Raw genomic sequence first — 23,673 nt, 5'->3', positions numbered from 1 at the left:
GCCCATTTGCAAAAAAAAAATTAACCGCCAAGGAGGTTAAAGAGAAACCGTAACCAAGAATTGAACTTCATCCCAATCAGTAGCTGATACCCCCTTTCCCATGAGAAATCTTTTCCTTTTCACAAACAAATCATTAGGGGGCTCTGTATGGCTGATATTGTGGTGAAACCCCTCCCACAGTGTGATGTCAGGACCATGGTCCTGACAGTTTCCTGTCTGTGAGCCTTGTTGCATTGTGGGAAATAACAGCTGTTTCCAACTGCCAAAAAAGCAAGCAGCATCTCCTTCCAGTGACATCACCTGCCAGCAGTAAAAATGTCACCATGTGATAAATGTCAGAATGTAAATCAGGGAGAGGAAAGATTTTACAATGGGCAAACACTGACTTAGTCATTTATACATAATTATTGTAAAAATGAAGCAATTTTTAATTACATTATTTTCACTGGAGTTCCTCTTTAAGGCTACGTTCACAGTGGGAAGTTGCGTTGTGATACGATGTTAAAGTCACAATGCAGCATTACAACATAACGCAAAAAAAAAAAGGAGGTAGCGCACATTAATGCTGCATTGCTGTCGCATTAAGTAGGTACAGTAAAGAATACAGACAATCAAAAGTATGCTTCCCTTTACCCGTTAATGTGTGTGTTTAGAGGTAAGGCATTGCAGCAGTGCGTTACCAATAACGCTACATGTTACAATGCGATGCTAACGTCGCACTGTGAGCGTCCCATAGGATTAGCATTGCAGTGCGGTAAGCTGCGGTATAAGGGCCCGTTTCCACTATCGGGGAAACTGCCACGATTCCGCAGAGTTTCCCCGCACATGAATCGCACGGGGAAACTCTGCCATGGGGAGATTGGCGCCACCGGCGAATCGCCTGAAGTAGCGATTCGGCCGGTACTAGTTACAGAATTCGCTGCGGAGGCTGCGATTCCTATAGCCGTGCATGGCACGGCTCATGGGATTCGCCTGCGATCCCGCTCAGTGACGGCTAGAGATGTGGCGAACGGTTCCCGAACCGTTCGCCGGCGAGCATCTCTAAATCCATGGGCCTCTTACTACTTCCGGGTCGCAATGACCCGGAGTAGTACGCCTGCGCTGCCCGGCGGAGCGCGTCCTAGATTGCGCTCCCGTTGCCGGGCACTCTCTGCGCATGTGCGTGATGTCATGAGTGACGTCACGCTCATGCGCAGAGAGTGCCCGGCAACAGGAGCGCGATCTAGGACGCGCTCCGCCGGGCAGCGCAGGCGTACTACTCCGGGTCATTGCGACCCGGAAGTAGTAAGAGGCCCAGAGAGGTTCGCCAGGCGAACTGTTCGGCCCAACACTAGTGGAAACGAGCCCTAAGAGTTTCCACTGTGAATAAGCCCTCAAGCAAACCTGAACTCAAGACTTCCTCTCTGCTAAAAATACACCCCCACTGACTTGACAATTGCCGTAAAATCAAGCCAAATTTGCTGCAAATGCGATTTTTTTTTTAAAAAAAATGTTGCCTCGATTTTACTGCAGTTGTAATGCAAGTCAAGGGGAGCGTGTTTTTAAAAACAAAAAAAATGGATCACAAAGCGCTCTGCAGTGTGTCTTTGCCCTTACTGGGAGTTCTAAAGCCAGTATCCAAGATCTCTGGTCTCCCAGTATGTTTTGTGGGGAGGGGATAATTCCGCATATTAACTACATAACGACCACATCAAGCCAATGGGTGTGATTGTGGCGGTAGCCCCGGGAACGCCTAACGCCAATTGGCATCAAGTCCTGGGGCTGGGTTTTGCAGGAGATCTATTTAGTTAGATCTCCTGCATCTATTTAGTTAGTACAGCACTGCGATCTACAGCAGCGCTGTACTGGGGACACAGGACTGATCGACAATGATAAGCTGAAGCCTATCACAGCCGATCGCTGTGATAGGCAGACGGGGGGAGGGAGGGGAATGAAAATAATAAAAGAAAACAGCACAATTTAATAAAAAATAAAGACATATATATTTCTATAAAAATAAACAAACATCTGGGGGGGGGGGTGATCTTTTCCCACCAACAGAAAGCTCTGGTGGTGGGGAGAAAAGGAGGGGGGAGGGGAATAACTTGTGTGCTGAGTTGTGTGGTCCTGCAGCGAGGCCTTTAAGCTGCAGTGGCCATTTTTGTGAAAAATGGCCTGGTCTTTAGGGGGGGGGGGGGGGGTAAAGCCTGTGGTCCTGAAATGGTTAAACAGCCTAGGGTACGTCTCACTCAGAGGGCGGGGCTATGTACCAGTATACAGAAATATATAGGTATAGGACATTTTTCTGATGCTGAAACCAGGATACTTATCCTGGTGGGGGTCACCTCTTGATGCATGATGGGGAGGGGGGCACCTCCTGCTTAGTAGAGCTGAAGATTTGCAAATGGATTCCATTTTTGGAAGGCAAAATTGCACCTGTTATGCTTCAGACCATCTCGCAGCTAGCGAAAATCAATTAAATAGCTTTCTGCTTAGGCCGAATTTTGCTAGGAGGCTGCGATCATCCAGATAAAAATGCTGCGACTTTTCATTTGACCTTGGAAAGGCTCAGTTTACGGTTTACATTCTATACGCAGGCTCTTGTAACTGGAAAGCTATTGACTGAAAGAGGATATATATATATATATATATATATATATGTAGCCTAATGGATCTATTCTGCGAGACGCTCTGTTAAAGATGCATAGAGTAAAAATAAGCGTACTATGCCAATAATACTGCAGCGTATACTATAACTAAACTGCTTCTTTCTACCTTGCCGATAGTGAAACGAATCTGCGGTCAAAACCTCAGCATCTCGTCTCCTCAGCTATATTTCTAGCCGGCGTATATTACCCACTTAAAGGGACTCCGAGCTCATCTAAAAAATAAAAGTTGTACTCACCCGGGGCTTTTTCCAGCCCAGTGCTGGTCGGGAGGTCCCACAACGGCGTCCTGGCTCCTCTCGAACTCCCCGCTCCGGAATGGCTGACCGGCCGCAGCCCGGGCGACACTCGGCCGAGTGTCGGGCTGCTCCTTCCGCGTATGACGCGGCTGACGTCACACGCCGGCCGCCTCGCCTCATCGCGGCAGCCGGCGTGAAAGTACTGCGCATGCGCGATTAAAGAGCGCATGCGCGGTACTGCCACGTCGGCTGCCATGATGACGCGAGGCGGCCGGCGTGTGACGTCAGCCCCAGGTGAGTACAACTTTTATTTTTTAGATGAGCTCGGAGTCCCTTTAATGATAACTGGACATTTATAAACATCCAGTGTATTTGTGGAGAGTACACCAACAGTTTGTTACTAAATGAGGCACATGTGGCATTTTAACCGTGACGAGTTGTAGAATACATCTTGGTGTGTCTTAAAGCTTGGACACACGTCACATAAAAAATAGGTACGGACAAACTTAATCCAACATAAAACAGTCGTTTTCTAAATTCTGATTAAATTTGGGAAAGTTTTAGCAAAACTACAATAGACATATGTGGTAACATTTTAACCCTGATAAGTAGTAGAATAGCGTTGATAAAGTTTTAGGGTTGAGGCCCATGTCTTGTGTATTCTTTTTTAGTCACAAACTGAATCAAAGGCAATTACATTTTTACATATCTTGTACCAAAATGAAAGACCTGTAAAATGAAAACGAAGTGACAGAATATGAAAGAAACAACATATATTGTTACCTTAGAAACTTGGCTTTTTAAATATGTATGCCATGAGGGTATATTACTATTATTTTTGCAAATAAGGTCTTATAATCATCAATAGTGTACAATGAGAAAACAAAAGCAAAAAACAGAAAAAAGACAACTTTATTTCCAAATACAATATTGTCACCATACATTGTGCTAGGGACATAATCTAAATGTTGTTGTAACCAGGATGAGTAAGCAAACTTAGTGCGTTTAACTTATAGTTAGCACTGTTTATTGTAAAACTATAATGGATGTAAATGGAGAAATAGTGTTTTTTTTTCATTTTTTTTCTCTACTTTTCCCTTTAAAATGCATTGAAAATAAGGTAATTACTAAACAAAATTATCACACAGTAAAAGCCTAATTTGTCCTGAAAAAAACAATATATAGATCATTTAGGTGTGATTAGTAGTAATAAAGTTATTGGTGAATGAATGGGAGCAGTGCTGATATGTGAAAATTAATTTGGTCCTGAAGTGGTTAATCTAGGCATTCATGTGTATTTGAGGTATAATCTAATCTGTTTCCTATAACCTGACTCACCGACATGTTATTGCCGAATCACTTACTAGGAAACACCGGCTGCAGAGACAGACACACAATGGCAGCTGATGCTAGAGGGGAAGAGGAAGCTTCGGCACTGGAAGTGAGCGGAGAGGTGAGTGACTCTCTCACTGGGCTGGCTACTTCTGGTCCTCTCTCCTCTATCTGCCGAGCTGCCCCAAACCTCCTTGGGGGGAGGGGGGGGGCTCTGGAGCTGCTGGGAAAGCCCCCCTCTGAGCTTCTTCTGGTCACAAGGCTAAACATGTTACATTTGCTATAAAAGGCAAATTCACTGTCTGTCAGCTGCTCGCTTTGTACCAGCGTTGGCTGGGAGTGTCCTGTGCTTGCCCTGAACACTCCAAGCCATGGCAGCACTATCGAGGAGGCGCATGCGCAGTTGCCGGCAACTGGCTGAGTTCGCCAGCTTCCTGAGGGCTACAACTGCTGCATCATGGCTGAGAGCAGATCGAAGGTGAAAGACCAGAACGACTACAGGGGGCAAGAGGAAGCCCTGGGTAAGTTAAACTGGGGGAAAATTTCCACTTAAAGGAAACCTGAGACGACGGTAAGTAAAAGTTTTGTTCACACCTGGGGCTTCCTCCAGCACGCCCCCCCCCCCCCAGCAGATCACTCCCACGCCGCCGTCCAAAGCCTGCTGGATTATCCGGTAGCAGCCCCGTTCTCTGCGGCCAGTTGGGCGTACTGCGCATGCGTGTCGCGGCCATGCGCACCTGCCCCGCTCCCGTCGCCGGGAGCGTTCTATGCCTGTGCATTACTACAGCGCATGTGCAGCTGCGGGAGCGAGACGGGGAGGGTGCATGGCTGCACTGCGCCTGCACCGACTGGCAGAAGAAACCGGGGCAGCTATGGGAGGATCCGGAAGGTGTAGGACGGCGGCGTGGGAGTGATCTGCTCGGACGGAGCTGGAGGAAGCCCCAGGTATGTATTAAACTTTTACTTCCCATCATCTCAGGTACACTTTAACATACCCTTTAAATGCACTATTTTCTTGCTATCTGATAGAAGCTCTTAGTTACGAGAGGACTTGCGTAACAGCGATCTACGTCACAGCAATTTTTTAACAAAAGTCATGCCTCGCTATAACTATCATCCATTGTGAATAAGATTATTTCTTTTCCCTGTTGTAAGTGGTGATTTAGATCACAGCGGGGGAGGCAGGAGTTAGGCCAGACCCTCTTTCATGCCGGTCGGAGTTGCCCCGTAATGAGGTCCGTTGCCCCCTGCAGTCAGCGTGAGATGAAGAGAGAGCAGTGTGCGGGCCCAGGGGGATTTCTCCTGCCCCCCTATTCCCCAGTGCCCAGGCAGGCAGCGCGGGATGGAGAGAGAGTGTGGTGTGGGCCCAGGGGGGCTCCTCCCCCCCCCCATCCCCCAGTGCCCAGGCAGGCAGCGCAGGATGGAGAGAGAGCGTGGTGTGGGCCCAGGGGGGCTCCTCCCCCCCCCCCCCCCTTATTCCCCAGTGCCCAGGCAGGCAGCGCAGGATGGAGAGAGAGCGTGGTGTGGGCCCAGGGGGGCTCTCCTCCCCCCCCCCCCCTTATTCCCCAGTGCCCAGGCAGTGATATGATTTTGCAGCTCTGCTCATGCAGGCTGAGATATCTTTTAAACATGAGAGCGTTCTGCTGTTTGCCATCACGTTGAGGATCGGAGATCATACATGCACGCAAATCGTTTCCTCGCAGTGAGGTTTACCCTTTACATGCCACACCGCTGTCATTAAGCGGGGGCATTTATTAAAGAATAATCAAGACAAACGAAGAGGGGATCAATGAAGGACATTCCAAGGTCACACGTTTCCCTTCTCTGTTTCATGTTTGTTATGTTTTGTTTAAAGGAAATCTAAAGTGAGAGGGATATGGAGGCTGTCATATTTATTTAATTTTAAGCAATACCAGTTGCCTGGCTGCCCTGCTGATCATCTGCTGTCAATGCTTTGAGCCATAGACCCTGAATAAGCATGCAGCAGATCAGGTGTTTCTGACTGAAGTCTGACTGGATTCGCTGCATGCTTGTTTCAGGTGTGTGATTCAGACACTACTGATGCCAAAGAGATCAGCAGGGCTGCCAGGCGACTAGCATTGTTTAAAAAGAAATACATATGGCAGCCTTCATATACCTCACACTTCAGGTTCCCTTTAAAGGACTACTGAAGTGAGAGGGTTATGGAGGCTGCCATATTTATTTTCTTTTTAAGCAATACCAGTTGCCTGGCTGTCCTGATGATCCTCTGCCATCAATGCTTTGAGCCATAGACCCTGAACAAGCATGCAGATCAGGTGTCTCTGACTGAAGTCTGACTGCATTTGCTGCATGCTTGTTTCATGTGTGTGATTCAGACACTACTGATGCCAAAGAGATCAGCAGGACTGCCAGGCGACTAGCATTGTTTAAAAAGAAATACATATGGCAGCCTTCATATACCTCTCACTTCAGGTTCCCTTTAAAGGACTACTGAAGTGAGAGGGTTACGGAGGCTGCCATATTTACTTCCTTTTAAGCAATACCAGTTGCCTGGCTGTCCTGATGATACTCTGACTCTGATACTTTAGCCATAGCCCCTGAACAAGCATGCGGCAGATCAGGGGTTTCTGACATTTTGGTCAGATCTGACAAGATTAGCTGCATGCTTGTTTCAGGTTTGTTTCAGGTGTGTGATTCAGACACTTCTGCATTACTTAAAAGGAAATCAATATGGCAGCCTCCATGTCTCTCTCACTTCAGTTGTCCTTTAAAGCGGGCCCAAACCAAATATTTTTTTAATTCAAAGTATTTAGTTGCACCGCTCTGACACATACAAAGATAAATAAACACTCTTTCAAGCCTATAAGCATTTCAGTGCATGCTTTTCACCCTTCTCTTTTCATAACACGGGTTATACAGGTGGCAGCCATTAGCAATTCCTCCTTTGCTGGACACCATCTACTCCACCAGTTTGCCGAATTCTGTCCCGGCAATATGAAAGGAAGGGCGGTGTTCCTCCAATAAATGTAAAATATTTTATATTTGTCATTATGCAGCTGAAAAAAGGCTGCTATTTATTATCATAATTTAGAAAATAGATTTTATTTCTGAAATCTTGTATTTTTAGTTTGGGTTCACTTTAAGTGAACTGTAATCTTGCTGTGGAGGGAGGAAGGAAAAAAAAAACTCTCCGAAGTATATGTTGTAAAGTTTGCACCAATGTTAAAGAGGAACTGGAGTAGAAATAGCATAATGAATAAAACAGTTTATTTTGTTTTTTTTATTTTTTGCAATATACATGCATAGGTTATTTAGTCAGTGTTTGCCCATAGTAAAATCTTTCCTCTCCCTGATTTACTTTCTGAAATGTATCCCTGGTGGCAACATATTTAATCCTGTCAGGTGCATCTCTGCAGAATGTTTGTTTCTAAGAATTCCAAAAGCAGTACAAAATATACCTGTCTCCCAGAATGCTGTAGGAGGAGAATGCTGCATAGGTAAACACCCTAGACTAGGGGTAGGGAACCTATGGCTCGGGAACCAGATGTGGCTATTTTGATGGCTACATGTGGCTCACAGACAAATCAGTAGGGGTTGGTTCACTAAGCTACACTGCTCAAGCAGCGCAACTTAGTGTGGCAGCGCAAGTCACATTTTCAAAGTCGGCAAACTACTGCTGTAGCACTACTAATTTACTCGCACTATCCCAAAACTAACAGCCGCTCCAATTTCTCCCACTCTGGGTCCTTTCAGGTCCAGTGACTTTGTAGGACAAGATCCCCACACTTTGATTGGCCCAATAGGCTGTCTATCACTTGACAGGCAGGATATTGGGCCAAAATGCGGGGATCTCGTCCTACAAAGTGAATAATCCCCCAAGTCAGCTAGCTAATTGTACAAGCTGTTAGTCTGTATTTCTCCTGTCTGGGGAATTGCTGATGTTGCTGAAACCCAAGAGAAGCTGAAGACGTGTCTGACACTTCCACTCAACTGTATTCACATCACCATGGCAACAGGAACGTGAGCCCTACTGTCCCAGTTTGAAACATATCGTATGGCTCTCACGGAACTACATTTTAAAATATGTGGCGTTTATGGTTCTCTCAGCCAAAAAGGTTCCTGACCCCTGTCCTAGACTAAGCATAACTGGCAGGGTGGAGCTACATACCAATATAAGGCAATGTATAATATAGGATTTCTTTCTGATGCTGTAACCAGGATAATTACCATAAAAGTGGGTATCCTGAATAATTTACTGCATTATACTATATGTCACTACAGGGCCTCTTTACTGCATTCTGCTATATGTCACTACACGGCCTCCTTACTGCATTCTGCTATATGTCACTACATGTCCTCTTTACTGCATTCTTCTATATGTCACTACAGGGCCTCTTTACTGCATTCTGCTATATGTCACTACAGGGCCTCTTTACTGCATTCTGCTATATGTCACTACAGGGCCTCTTTACTGCATTCTGCTATATGTCACTACAGGGTCTCTTTACTGCATTCTGCTATATGTCACTACGGGGCCTCTTTACTGCATTCTACTATATGTCACTACGGGGCCTCTTTACTGCATTCTACTATATGTCACTACGGGGCCTCTTTACTGCATTCTGCTATATGTCACTACAGGGCCTCTTTACTGCATTCTGCTATATGTCACTACAGGGCCTCTTTACTGCATTCTGCTATATGTCACTACGGGGCCTCTTTACTGCATTCTACTATATGTCACTACGGGGCCTCTTTACTGCATTCTACTATATGTCACTACAGGGCCTCTTTACTGCATTCTACTATATGTCACTACAGGGCCTCTTTACTGCATTCTACTATATGTCACTACAGGGCCTCTTTACTGCATTCTACTATATGTCACTACGGGGCCTCTTTACTGTATTCTACTATATGTCACTACGGGGCCTCTTTACTGCATTCTACTATATGTCACTACAGGGCCGCTTTACTGCATTCTGCTATATGTCACTACAGGGCCTCTTTACTGCATTCTGCTATATGTCACTACAGGGCCTCTTTACTGCATTCTGCTATATGTCACTACGGGGCCTCTTTACTGCATTCTGCTATATGTCACTACAGGGCCTCTTTACTGCATTCTGCTATATGTCACTACAGGGCCTCTTTACTGCATTCTGCTATATGTCACTACAGGGCCTCTTTACTGCATTCTGCTATATGTCACTACAGGGCCTCTTTACTGCATTCTGCTATATGTCACTACACAGCCTCTTTACTGCATTCTGCTATATGTCACTACAGGGCCTCTGCAGATTTATCTCTAAACCTGCTCTGTAGATACAGAGATACTGCAAGTCATTCTTCTGCACTTGCTTGGATCAATGTGAAGCACAATATACACATCGGAAGGGGGTCAGATATGCATCTATACAGCATATCTCTCATCTCTCTCTTGTCTATCTGTGGTGGTACGTATGGATTTAGTGGAGTGGTTTTGAGCACCAGCCCTCTGACCTACCCTACCGAACATTAACTCATTCCTAGTGCCCAAGGATAAGGAATGAGGATTGCAAATGACCCCCCACACCCAGGCCACTGCTTCTTTAGTCAGCTACCATCAGGCTGCAGGGTCAGGACCATCTCCACTAAAACTTCAAGACATAAGAACTCCTTTTTTCCCCTCTGCAGTCAAACTCTTGAACTCCCTCCAGGCCCTCCCACTTCCAGCACCACCCCCAAGGGCGCAATAGAGATAGACTTAGGGGCGTATCTGAGTAATAAAGAGCCTATGGAAAACTCTAAAAATGCACCCCCCAGTCAGAGCCCCTTTCCCCTCTAACCCCCCATTCCCCTTTACAGACCCCTCTCCCTCTAATAACAGCATCCTTTTTCGCCTACATGTTTTATGGTTGCCTGTGTTTTTTGGCGATTGGTCGCCATCGGCAGCAATGCAATGTGATTGGTCCATGTCCATGTCTTGTTACTTTATAAAGCCTAGTGTGAATGTTATGTGATTTTAGACACGGACATAAGCTTGAGAAAGGAGGAGCTTCCTCCGAAAAGTCGCATGATGTTTGTAGTGTCTTTTTATTATTAAAGAGCAATAATACATCTGGGTGGTGCTGGTCTTTACTTTCTGCGGGGTGTTTTTTGGCTCAGGATATTGCTGAAGTTACTTTTATGGAAATATCTCTTATTCCCTCTCTGTCCTCTTTTTTCTAACTCTCACCCTGCATACATGAGTTAAGTACCAGAGTGGAAAGGAAGGTAGAAGACTAGGGATGCTCATTCGGATTCCACGGAAATGCAATTTCCGAAATTCCGATCGGAAATTGCATTTCCGCATCGGAATGCGGAAATCGGTAATGCAATCGCGTTAGGCGGATTTCCGCCGGAAATTGCGGAAATTCCGCCCGACTTTAACATCGATTTTCTCAAAAACTATAACGTCTTTTTGAAAACTGTTTTTTGCATCTTGTTCAGGAGATTCTGCTTAATAAACCCTAAAAATTTGGTGTTTCTAGGACTTACGGGGGCTTTGCTATTAACCGCTAAGTCGGCGGATGTTTACTGTAATGTAAAATGCAGAAATCTGCATCTGCCTATTTTCTGCATTTACATTACAGGAAAAATCCGCCGACTTTAGCGGTTAATAGCAAAGCCCCCGTAAGACCTAGAAACACCAAATTTTCAGGGTTTAATAAACAGAATCTCCTGAACAAGATGCAAAAAAAGTTTTCAAAAAGACCTTATAGTTTTTGAGAAAATCGATGTTAAAGTCGGGCGGAATTTCCGCGATTTCCGGCGGAAATTCCGCATTGGAATGCGGAAATTCCGCATTGGAATGTGGAAATTGGTAGCGGAAAGCGGAATCGGTATTTGGCAATGGCGGAATGCGGATTTACCGCGGAATCGGAAGTTGGCATTTCCGACCATCCCTATAGAAGACCGCTCACTCCACGCAGGGCAGTGCCGGACCAGGACAGCCAGTCCTAGGACACACTTAGAACGAAGAAAGTCCGCATAATACTCCTAAAATCCAATATCTTTATTTATGAACGTATCCAAAAGAGTCAACACATATCACTAGCTGACATGTTTCGGACCTACTGGTCCTTAATCATTGTTTCCCATTGTTTTGCGGGAGTGATTTTCCCGCGATTAACGCAGAAAAATCACTGGACACTGCGGCGGTTTTGGAGCGATCGCGATTAGCGTGCTTTCCGCGCTAATCACGATTGCTAATCGCGGAATGCTCGTCGCCGGCAAACCACTGCATGCAGCGCGGTTGCGGTCATCGCTAACCGCAACCGCAGCAGTGAGAACACTGCCACTTGCTACATTGTGTATATTGTGTATATTGTTGCTACAATCTGTGCTGCTGAAATTCACGTTCGTGGCTTTAATCGCGCAGACCTGTTAAATAGCAGATGATGCTTAGTGAGTCAGAATTTCCTCCCGTTGTGTTTTTAAAATATAAATCCCGCCTCCTTCTATAAACTTATCGGCCCCCGATACACAAAATTTTTTACTTGAGATAGCACTTTCTATCTTTTCCCCACCTTAGTTATGTAGTAACTCCTTCAGAGCATGGCAAGCAAAAAACAAAAACATGACCGACCCACCCGACAGCTGCACCCAGAGGGGGTGAAGGAGAAAGCTGCAGTGAAGTTTGTATATGTATATATATATATATATATATATATATATATATATATATATATATATATATATATATATATATATATATATATATATATATATATATATATATATATATATATATATATATATATATATATATATATATATATATATATATATATATATATATATTCACCCACCGTCCTGATTACCATTAGAATTTGCCTTGTTGAGTTCTTACATGTAGCTGTGCTTTAAACACCTAAATATTAATAAAACAGAATAACTAAACAAATACAATCAGAGTCATGAGGCATCTGTTTGTTATTTCCGCTAAACGTTGCTTCCTGCGGGAGAAAGCGGCACATGTTTTTTGAAGTCGGTGTCTTTTATCCTGTTTTGTAATGCTAATTCCCGCTGCGCGACGTGGAGATTTAGGCTACTGGGCGAGTCGCTAATGGAAATGATGGCCCTGAGTTTGCTTCAGACGCGCTCAGCCCAGCGACCGGCTCGCTCGGGGATCTTATTTGTGGGGTTATAAATAGCATCTCCATGCCAAGCCTGAGTCATGACTGTTCAAAATGAAGCTTTAAAGATTAGGATGCCCGGGCTGGGGGGGAATGTAACGGAATCAGTGGCAGACGGTGATGGAATCTGCAGTCTTTGCATCTTATTTAAAGAAATCCTAAATCCGCTAAAAGTATAAAAGTTAGATACTTACCGCATTAGTAGGAAGACTCTGGATAGTCGAGAGGCCTTCAGGATCCTTTTCCAGTGCTCAGATCCACCGCTGGGTCCCCTTGTATCTGTTGGCCCGCATCACGGCCGTGATGAGCTGATCTAGGTACGCTAAAAACACTGGCGGAGGCCCCCATGATCAAACAAGTGACAGCGCTCCAGGCTGCAAACTGAAATGTAAGCCAACAGAGGCATGCAGAGCCGCACAGGGGCTAAATATATGCCTTGAATGCAAATCAGATGCAAAATTATGTACTAATTCCTAATCTAAGAATTTGAATACAGGTTAAAGCACACAAATGCATTTTGTACAGCAGGAGGAAGTGGCAGCGCTTTCAGACAGGCTGTCTGGCCCGAATTAGCTATTTGCAAAATGTGCAGAGCTCCACAATGTGGCCAAAATGACACAGGCATTCAAAACAGGTACAGCAAAGGAGGGTGTTCTCTTCAGTATTAATAATATGTGCACAAATTATTCCCTACTGGACTTCTCCACATCGTTGTGGGGAACTCTAGTAGGGAATAATTTGTGCACATATTATTTATACTGACGCTAACACCCTCCTTTGCTGTACTTGTTTTGAATGCATGTTGTGTAATTTTGTCCACATTGTGGAGCTCTGCACATTTTGCAAATAGCTAATTCCAGTACAGCCTCTGTCTGAAAGCGCTGCCACTTCCTCCTGCTGTACAAAACATTCTACTGTAAATGTTTAAGAAAATGAGAAGGACAAACTGTAGGTTAATGGAAATGGTAAATTTATTAATGCACGATAGACAATGCGTTTCACGGGTCTCGTTCCGCTTCCTCGGGTCAATACAAGTGCCTATAAATAAAAACATCTACAGCAAAGTCCCCATTATCCGGAACTCAGGTAGTTGGAAGTCTCAACTAACCGACATGCCTGAGGGATAAAATACTTTATGCACCTCTAGCGACATCTTGCAGCCTCCCGGCAGTACCTAGTGGGCTTCTAGCGACTTCTGGCATCTGTGCACGCAAGTTGGAGTGTCACATGAGCCCATTTCTGAAAGGCACCTGTCTTTTTTAGAACGATATGGTGGGGTCTAGCATCCTCCAGGCCCCTATACTCTCTCCAGGCCTGGGCAGCTGCCTAGGTTTTCCTTATGGATGACGCTCTGCTCTGCCTAGAATACTTTTGAGTGACTGACCCCGTGTAAGTATGCAAATCAAGTGTTCTGATTCAGCTCCAACTGCGCAGGCTCTTTCTGGTGTGACTCATGCTGTCTACACACTGGCAGATTGATCTGGCAGAAATGTGTCAGATCAACAGAATTTACTTACGGAGTTGGTGATGAACACTAGGGGTTTGATTCGCTAAACCGTGCTAATTCATAACATGGCCGCGGTAGACTTTTTGCGCGCGCAATCGCAATTTTTTGCGCACAATTGCGGGCGCAAATTCGCGATTGTGCACGAATATACACAATTGTGTGCAAAAACCGCACGCAAAACGCGGGAAAACGCACGCAGAACGCTAATGCGCCCGTGCTATGAGTTTAGTGAATCAAGCCCTAGGAATTTCTCTATTCTGTATTGTACTAGTTTTCAGAAAAGACAGCCCAGGTACTTTTCACTTCCTGCAGGTGCACTATTGTTGCTTGTTTTCTACACCTGCACAAACTGTAATCTCTGTAGCCTTTTGAATGCGTATGATCCATTATTCCTAACAATATGGCTTTGCTTATTTCTCAACAGTGGAAATTTACTTTAACCTGCTGAGCGGTCTGGACGAGCTCAGCTCGTCCAGTACCGCCAGAGCCTGCCGCTCAGGCCCTGCTGGGCCGATTTGGCTCAAATAAAAAGCAGCACACGCAGCCGGCACTTTGCCAGCCGCGTGTGCTACCTGATCGCCGCTGCAGTGCGGCGATCCGCCGCATGCAGCGGCGAAAGAGGGTCCCCCCAGCCGCCTGAGCCCAGCGTAGCCGGAACAAAAAGTTCCGGCCAGCGCTAAGGGCTGGATCGGAGGCGGCTGACGTCAGGACGTCGGCTGACGTCCATGACGTCACTCCGCTCGTCGCCATGGCGAAGAGGTAAGCGAAACACGGAAGGCCGCTCATTGTGGCCTTCCGTGTTACTTCTGGCCGCCGGAGGCGATCAGAAGAACGCCTCCGGAGCGCCCTCTAGTGGGCTTTCATGCAGCCAACTTTCAGTTGGCTGCATGAAATAGTTTTTTTTTTTGTGAAAAAAAACCCTCCCGCAGCCTCCCTGGCGATCTTAATAGAACGCCAGGCAGGTTAAAGCCCCATTCATACTAGAGCGTTTTGCCGGCGATTTCGGCAAAACGCTCAAGCGCTTGCGCTTTTGAAAGCACTAGTGCTATAATAGACTATGAGCCCGTTCTTACTTGGGCGATTTGTGTTAATCGCTGGCGATTAACGCAAATCGCCAAACGCTTAGCCTGCACCATTTTCAGGCGATTTCCCGGCGATCGCGTTTCAGTGCTATAGAAGCGCTAAACACGATCATGGAGAAATCGCTGCAGTGTCCACTCCCGCAAAATGCCGGCAGAGCTTTCTGTTGGTGGGGTCTGATCGCTCCCCCAATGTTTTTTTTTTGTTTTATTTTTGCATAAATATTTATGTTATTTTATTAATAAATTTGTGGGTTTTTTTTTTTGTATTTTTACCCCGCTCCCTCCCTTCCTCCCTCCCCCCGCCAGCCAATCAGGGTGATCTGCTGTCATAGGCTTCAGCCTATGGAGGGGACAGCCGTGTCACGCGATTATCACACGGTAATTAGACGCCGATCTCCTGCAAAACGAAGCCCAAGGACTTTACGCCGATCGGCATTAGGCGGTCCTGGGGCTGCCGCCACGGCCACGCCCTTCGGCGTGACGTGCTCGGCAAACAGTTAAACAATACCAGCTGCCTGTCTATCCTGCTGATCCTCTGCCTCTAATACTTTTATCCATAGACCCTGAGCAAGCATGAAGATCAGATGTTTCTGACTGAAGTATGTCAAGATTATCTGCATGCTTGTTTCAGGTGTGTGATTCAGACACTACTGCAGCCTAAGAGACCAGCAGGACTGCCAGGCAACTGGTATTGATAAAAAGGAAATACATATGGCAGCCTCCATATTCTTCTCACTTCAGCTGTCCTTTAACACATTTGGCATCCACAGTTGAGTGGTAAAATAGTGTTGATATCAGTGTTACTGAATCTTCGAGGATGCGAGTCCTGGGCGTCTTTTATCCTGCGACACCTGTTGATTATCTGCCGTTTGATTTGTGTGGGAGATAAAATAATAAATGCGCAGGATGCTCTTGTGTACTTTTCCGCGTACGCGTTACGCATTTCTTACTGCCGCTAATGAGAGCTTTGGAGGTGAGTATTCGAGGAATAGCGCTGGCGCGGCATTGTGTAACGCCGCCGTGAGTGGGCTGCCTGCCGCACACAATGCAGGTGCGAGTCGCAAAACAAGATATAAACTTGAGATGGCCGCAGAGACCTCTGCTGAATAGTCATTGTCGGAGGAATACATTAACCGTGTCACTTTGACGAATTATCTCAGGCCATGGCGCTGACAATGGGAAAGGTCCACCTCCCGGCGCTGGCTGCGACAGAGGTGAGCATCCGCCAGACTATATATTCCAGGAATCGATGACTAAGTATGATTTATGAGACTGTTTTCCTAAGGAAGAGAAAAAAAATATTTTTCTAATCCTCTTTATATATTACTACTGATTTCCTGGAATGTACCCCTGGTCAGTGCTGCTCGGATACCACTTTTCACTATCTGGATCTAATTCGGATCCGGATACCCAGATATCCGATCCGGGTCGGATATCCGAGTTTAAAATTTTCCAGTCCGAATCGGATATCCGACCTCAGTATCCGGCCGGATTCAGATATCCGGATAGAACACCGGAAGTGTCTCTTGGATAGTCTATTCGGATTTTAAAAAATATCTGAATTGCTATTCAAAGTTCAGATAGTGGAAAAAGTTTGGATTATCTGGGTAGTTCGGATATCCGGACTCTGGATGAGCACCACTGCCCCTGGTCACCTTCCTCTCACCCTCTCCATGTGACAGGAAGGGGCGGGGAATTGCTTCATTGGGGGAATGGGGGGGGGGGGTGTCACTAGACAACAGAGAAGCTTTATTGGGGATTGAGGTGGGGAACTACTAGACACCGGGGAACTTTATAGGGGAGGCGTCACATGTTAAATTATGGCTAAGGGCGTGGCTGGGGTGGGGCTTAGTCTCCACTTTTCCTGGCTCCAAAAGTTGGGAGATATGCGTTCACATTAGGGATGCTCAATGAGAAACCAATTGGAAAAGCTCTTGTTGAATATGTTTAGAGGCACTAAGACTGTGTAGTGTAAGAGGGTCCTCCGGATCTCTGGTCATCATGCAAATAGCGAAAGCGCACGATGCATACAAATTATACTTCCCCCCCCCCCCCCCCCACCTCCCATTACACTTTAGACCTGATGCATGAAACAGTGGTTAAATACCATGCGTAGACATCGTACGGCAATTTTACCGGCACTAACAGAAAGAAGCCAGCACGCCCGGGTTATAGGCGTAGCGCTTTCCGATTACTCTGGGATTGTAACTCGGCAAGGGGAACCACCCCAATAGGGTTCCACTCTTGCAGTGCTTTGCAGTTCGCCGACGATTGGTAAGCCCTGCAATAGCGCTCCCAGTGGGCCTCAAGTCTAACAGATTCTCCCAAGACTGGAAGATACTTTGATGCAAACCTTCCCTTCAGCCATTCATTTTGAGCAGGTGTGGAAAATAAGCAACGATACTTCCTGTTCGCTGTGATGCATTACTCATGCAGGAAAAGGAAGATACCTGAACTGTCTGTACTAAGCACTAGTGTCCAACACAGTTCAGATTCCAGGCTAGGCATGTAACACAGTTCTCCTGCCTTCTCAAATAGATCATTGGGGAAGGGGTGGCTATGGGGTTAGTCTGTATGGCTGATATTGTGGTGAAACCCCTCCCACAGTTTGCTGTCTGTGAACCTCGTTGCATTGCCGGAAATAACAGCTTTTCTCCAACTGCCAAGCAAGCAGCATCTCCCTCTGTGCATAGAACTCTCAGTAATGAACATTCCGTACAGATCACCTGACAGAACTAAAGATGTCACCACCAGTGATAAATTTCAGACTGTAAATCAGGGAGAGGATGTCTATCATACACTCGGATCAAACGGGCTTTATGCCAGGGAAGGGTACTAACCTTGTGACTAACCATGATAATAAAGGGGACAGGGTGGTGGCCTCGCTGGACAATGAAAAGGCTTTTGAGTTTCGACTCGGTGGAATGGGGATATGTCTGGAAAGCGATGGCTAAATTTGGCATTGGAAATAATTTTATAAAACTCGTCCAACTCCTTTACAAAAACCCTACTGCTAGACTCCATATTAATAACAAGACTACGCAAGCCTTTCAACTAACTAGAGGTATTAGACGGGTGCAGAGCCAGGACAAGGTCCTCCAGCACCCAAGGCTGAGACACCAAAGTGCGCCCCTCCATCCCTCCCCCCCAGCCGTCACACAAGGATTGCTATTAGACTAAGAGGGCCACCGGCCCACAACCTCCCCAACACCTTAATCTCTAGTTATCTGGCTTGCAGTCACTGCCATGTATCCCCTTTTCTTATTTCTTTCTGCTTCATGCACAATTAGGAATAACAGCTGAATGAATTGTGTGCCCCCTCCTACACTGCGCCCTGAGGCTGGAGCCTCTCCAGCCTATGCCTCGGCCTGGCCCTGCAGGGGTGTCCCCTTTTGCCGGGTCTATTTGCCTTGGCCATTGAACCGTTGGCAATTAGACACTCCAGTAACATTGTGGGATTGAAATTGGGGAGATTAGAGGAAACAATGTCACTTTATGCAGATGACGTCCTATATTTCGCAGATTCGGGCCCCTCTCTTACCGCAGCTCTGGAAACTGTTGACTATTGTGGCCGATGATCGGGATTGAAAATAAATAGAACAAAGTCCATCCTATTCCCACTAGATGATAACTCCTCACTCAATAACAACCCTGGCCTAGTGCTACAGTGGTCAAATAAATACACATATCTAGGCCTTGTGATACAAAAAGACATTAAAATGTTTTTAACCAATAACTTTATCCCCATCATTTAAAAAGTGAAAGATAAATGTGGTGCCTGGCAGAACCTACCCTTAAAGCAGAATATAACCCTGCATTTCAACTTTGCTCTAAAACATTATTTACAGCATATTATATGCAACCAGCATTTTTTTTTACTAGACCAGCATTGGAAGGGTTACACACAGAGCTTTAAAGTTCCGTGAAGAGAAATTCTGCATCAGCCGAGGTTTAGATAGATACATTTAAGTAAACACAATGTAACAAGTGTGGAATGTGACACACTCTCTGACTGTGCAGGAGTTCCCTGACACAGAGAGAGAGAGTGAGTCACATACCTCACTTGTTACATTGTGTTTACTTAAATGTATCTATCTAAACCTCGGCTGATGCAGCATTTCTCTCGGAACTTTAAAGCTCTGTGTGTAACCCTTCCAATGCTGGTCTAGTAAAAAAAAATGCTGGTTGCATATAATATGCTGTAAATAATGTTTTAGAGCAAAGTTGATATGCTAGGTTATATTCCGCTTTAACCTTGATAGGGAGAGTTAACGCTATAAAAATGATGCTACTGCCTAAATTTACATACGTTTTCCGTAATTCACCAGTCTGGATACCTAAAAAATACTTTACTGAACTAAATAAAATTCTGCTCCCCTTTATTTGGTCCAATAAGCTCCCACGCTTATCGCTTAAAACCTTGGAATGACCGGCGACAGAGGGAGGCGTATCTATGCCCAATTTTTACTATTACTTTCTGGTGTCAATACTAGTTACCATTAGATGGTGGTTTTCTAGAGATGAGCCGTAGTGGTGCAGGCAGCCATCATGGGCTCCTACGAAGCTCTCCTTAAATTACCGTTCCGAGGTTCTAATTCCTCTTCTGATATTACAACAGTTATGAAAACCACAATTCATGCTTGGCAATATCTCCACAGCAAATTCGCTATGCAACTTAAGTGATCCCCATTAGGGATGCTCACCGCATTCCGCGGAAATCCGTTTTCCGCGATTCCGGTCAGAAATCGGAACGGAATTGCTATAGTGTTCCGACGGAAGAATTGTTATGTGTAATTCCGTCGGAATGTGGATTTTTTTAAGCCAATCACAAGGAAGACCCTAGAAGAAGCTTAAAGTGAAAACAACAAGATTTCTGCATGAAAATCGGAATTTCAGCACTAATTAGAGGCTTAACAAAAACCAACCAACAGGATTTCTGCATGAAAATCGGAATTATTTCAGCACCAATTGTAATTTGTAATGACCGCCGTGGAACCACCTCTAGGTCCCATAGCCTACGCGACAACTCCTGCTGCTCCAAACAAAACTTATAATGACCGCCGTGGAGCCACCTCTAGGTCCCATGGCTTACGCGACAACTCCTGCTGATTCAAACCAAACTTATAATGACCGCCGTGGAACCACCTCTAGGCCCCATGGCTTATGCGACAACTCCTGCTGCTGCAAAAAAAAAAAGACCGGTGGAACAGCCACTAGGTCCTATGGCCTACGATTTATCAAAAACAAGGTTTCAATTGAGATTACTGAAATGTTTCCATCGGAACGCGGAATTCAGCAGAATTACGCAAAATTCAGACGGAAGGTAACGGTTACGGAATTCAACGCGGACGGAATTCCGTAATTCCGCGGAATAGAAAATTGAACTTTCCGATCATCCCTAGTCCCCATATACAACGTTATAGGGAATTCCCAATATTCCCCAGTTTTCTACCATTCTTTCTACAATTCTGAAAGATATAGCCCCAAACGGGACTCTGCTGTCCTTTTCGGAACTGCAACAATTGTATGGTCTTCCTAATTACATGCGCTTTAGATTCCTACAACTCTCACATGCATTTATTGCCCAATTCGGTAGTGAAAGACTGCAGCTGGAGTCTGACCCACTCGAACCTCTTCTTATAGTAGAGAGACTGACTAAGCCATTATCAGCTATTTACGAAGAACTCCTCCTTCAACTGGATCACAACACTCATAAAATCTACAGACAATGGGTAAACGACCTGAGAGAAATAGAAGAAGAATAATGGGAGTGTAACGTTTGCAGAGTCGTTTCCATGGTCAGCGCACAAGATGCGCGCTGACACAGCGGAAATCCTCCACAGACGTGTAATTTGGAGAACCCAGGTTAGGTGCAATGCACCAGCAGAGGGCAATTCACACCGGCAGATGGCGCTGTGGAGTACAGACGAGAACAGCCTCTGCACGGCCACAGATGGCAGATGGAAATTGTACAGATAAAGGCAAGGCAGGGCTGAACAGCCCTTAAAGAGAAAGAGCACAGATACAGGATGAATGTGTGTCCACCAATCTAGTCGCCACCCAGCGACGGTGAACACACATCAGCAGAAATAAAGCAAGAACGCAAACGCGAAGAATGGCGATTGCCAACAGACACCAGACAGAGAAGGACAGAACACGAGAGTAGCAAAGGCACAGCAAACAACAATAAGAAGATAACGAAAATAACAAACACTAGCTAAACGCGAACACCGCACTCATTCGCAACAGCGAACGCGTTTACGGCGCGGTCTCCGCACGAAAAGCGCAACAGAGACAAGCACGTCACCCTGACTAACCAATGACAGACAAACACGAAATAGACTGAGACAGACAGAATGAACGCTTGCGAAAGCAAGCGATCAACACAGACAAACAGGATGCGTAGACGCTTGCTAATCGGTTGCCTCACACCAGGCAACAGCAGGCGTAAACACAGGACAAGACAGACAGATGAAAACAGGAATAAGGTAGGATATACCGCTCTTCCGCCAGAGCAAGTGTGATCCAAGTACAAGCAGGAACACAGATCAGAAGGATCCACAGCTGCTACTACTAGAGGCTAGTGCGATCCAAGCAAGACAGACAGATGAGGTAGCCAGCAGCAACTGCTGCTCTAACTTACACTCCAAGAATGCAAATCAGAAGGATCCACAGCCGCTACCGCTAGAGGCTAGTGCGTTCCAAGCAAGACAGACAGATGAGGTAGCCAGTAGCAACCGCTGCTCCAGCTACACTCCAAGAATGCAGATCAGAAGGATCCACAGCCGATATCGCTAGAGGCTAGTGCGATCCAAACAAGACAGATGAACAGAAGGGGCTACCAGTAGCAACCGCTGCTCTGGTTAGCACCCCCAGACAGACAGAGAACGATTTCCTGTCGACCACCGCTGGCGACAGGACAATCGCAGCAGAGAGGCAACATAGACAAAACAGATAAGCAACCTAACTGCACTAGAGGAGCTGCCTAGTGCTGTCCCAAGAATTACTCTAAGATAAACTTTAGCAAACAAACAGGGCTGATACTCTAGGAGAGTTCATCAGAAACAAACCATGAAGGATGACCAGCAAAGGATTCTGGGAGAACATGGCTTTTATACTGCCAGCCTTCAAAGGAGGCAGGTAGGCGATTTGCATAACGAATGTATGCAAATTCCTCAGCAGCAGAGCAGGTCAGAAACTTGCAAAGGAAAGACAGGTCTCTCTTCCAGAGACCTGCATCCCACAGACTAGAGGAATGGTCAAACAGCTGTCTGCCTGTGCAGCCAGCTGAGCGGATCATTACAGGGAGGAGGTGGTGGGCAGGGGAGCTGGGGTTCTGATCTCGTCCAGGGATAGATTGCTTCAACTGAAGTACCTACAGGGTATATTTTACCCCTAGCAGACTACACAAAATCAACCACTCCCACTCTAACCTATGTACCAGATGCAGGGCAGCAGAGGGAAGCTTTCTCCATATGTTCTGGACATATCCAGCATTGGCAAGATATTGGGATCAGATTGAAAACACTATAGAAACTGTTTTAGATACACCTTTTAAGTTTGAACCGAAAATGGTCACGTTGGGTATATTGAAAAAATATTGCTATGGTAAGCATAAACAAGCGATGATATTTACACTTTGTCATGTAGCTAGGAAAGTAATTTTATCTCATTGGAACCAGACTACTGAACCCACTAAAGCAGAATGGATTAATGCAGTTAACAAAATCCTTCCATTATGTAAAATGACGTACAAAAGTCAGAACTGCCCTAATAAATTCGATTATATCTGGTCTGGATGGTGCTACAAGTTATTGTAGGACTGTACTGACAGACATCTAACAATACATACTGGATGAGATACTTTGGTGTATGTTTCACGACATGCATGCTTGTCTCGTGAAGTGAACTAACCTCCAACAGACTGATTTCCCTGTCGATATACAGAGATCTATGCTCGATAAGCTCCAGTGGGTGGAAAGGATCCATATGAAGGTACCTAGAACTACTTGTATTTGAGGAGACTCTTGACATCGTATAAGTTGATAACCTTAAATATATAACCAGTGACTCTGAATCAACAGATGAATGAAGATCTTTTATTTGATATATAACGTTCCATGAAATGTGATGTACAGTATCGAGACTGGCTGTAAAACAAATATATTCTGATATGTATAACATGTAACGGAGATACTTCTCTTCTTCTCTTCTTTTTCACTTCCTCATGTGTTCTTCGCATAAGGGAGCCTCTATCTTTCTTCTACGTTTTCTCCTCTAAGAATGTGCCGACTTACCATTAAAGAGAATCTGTATTGTTAAAATCGCACAAAAGTAAACATACCAGTGCGTTAGGGGACATCTCCTATTACCCTCTGTCACAATTTCGCCGCTCCTCGCCGCATTAAAAGTGGTTAAAAACAGTTTTAAAAAAGTTTGTTTATAAACAAACAAAATGGCCACCAAAACAGGAAGTAGGTTGATGTACAGTATGTCCACACATAGAAAATACATCCATACACAAGCAGGCTGTATACACCCTTCCTTTTGAATCTCAAGAGATCATTTGTGTGTTTCTTTCCCCCTGTTCTCATGCATTGAAGTTTCAGGCTGCTCTTTTCTTCCTGCAAACAGCTTTGCCCTTGTCTGAATTTCCTCAGTATGTGAAAGCCCAGCCAGCTCAGAGGACGATTTATCCAGCTTGTAAAAGATAACAGAGAAGAGAGA

The 23,673-nt window shown here is 45.4% G+C and overlaps 1 protein-coding gene across 2 annotated transcripts in view; it reads left to right on the top strand.

The window, feature by feature from the left end:
• The first annotated feature begins 4,317 nt into the window (after positions 1–4,317).
• Positions 4,318–23,673, top strand: part of LOC137561759 (ankyrin repeat and sterile alpha motif domain-containing protein 1B-like) — a 145,559-nt gene continuing 126,203 nt past the window's right edge. For both annotated transcript variants that reach the window (XM_068273109.1, XM_068273108.1), the window contains exon 1: positions 4,318–4,337. The gene's annotated coding sequence lies outside the window, so the exon portion shown is untranslated. The remainder of the gene's footprint in view (positions 4,338–23,673) is intronic.

Source organism: Hyperolius riggenbachi, chromosome 3 (assembly GCF_040937935.1).
Source record: "Hyperolius riggenbachi isolate aHypRig1 chromosome 3, aHypRig1.pri, whole genome shotgun sequence".
Classification (NCBI taxonomy): domain Eukaryota; kingdom Metazoa; phylum Chordata; class Amphibia; order Anura; family Hyperoliidae; genus Hyperolius; species Hyperolius riggenbachi.
This window is presented reverse-complemented; position numbering and strand designations above follow the sequence as displayed.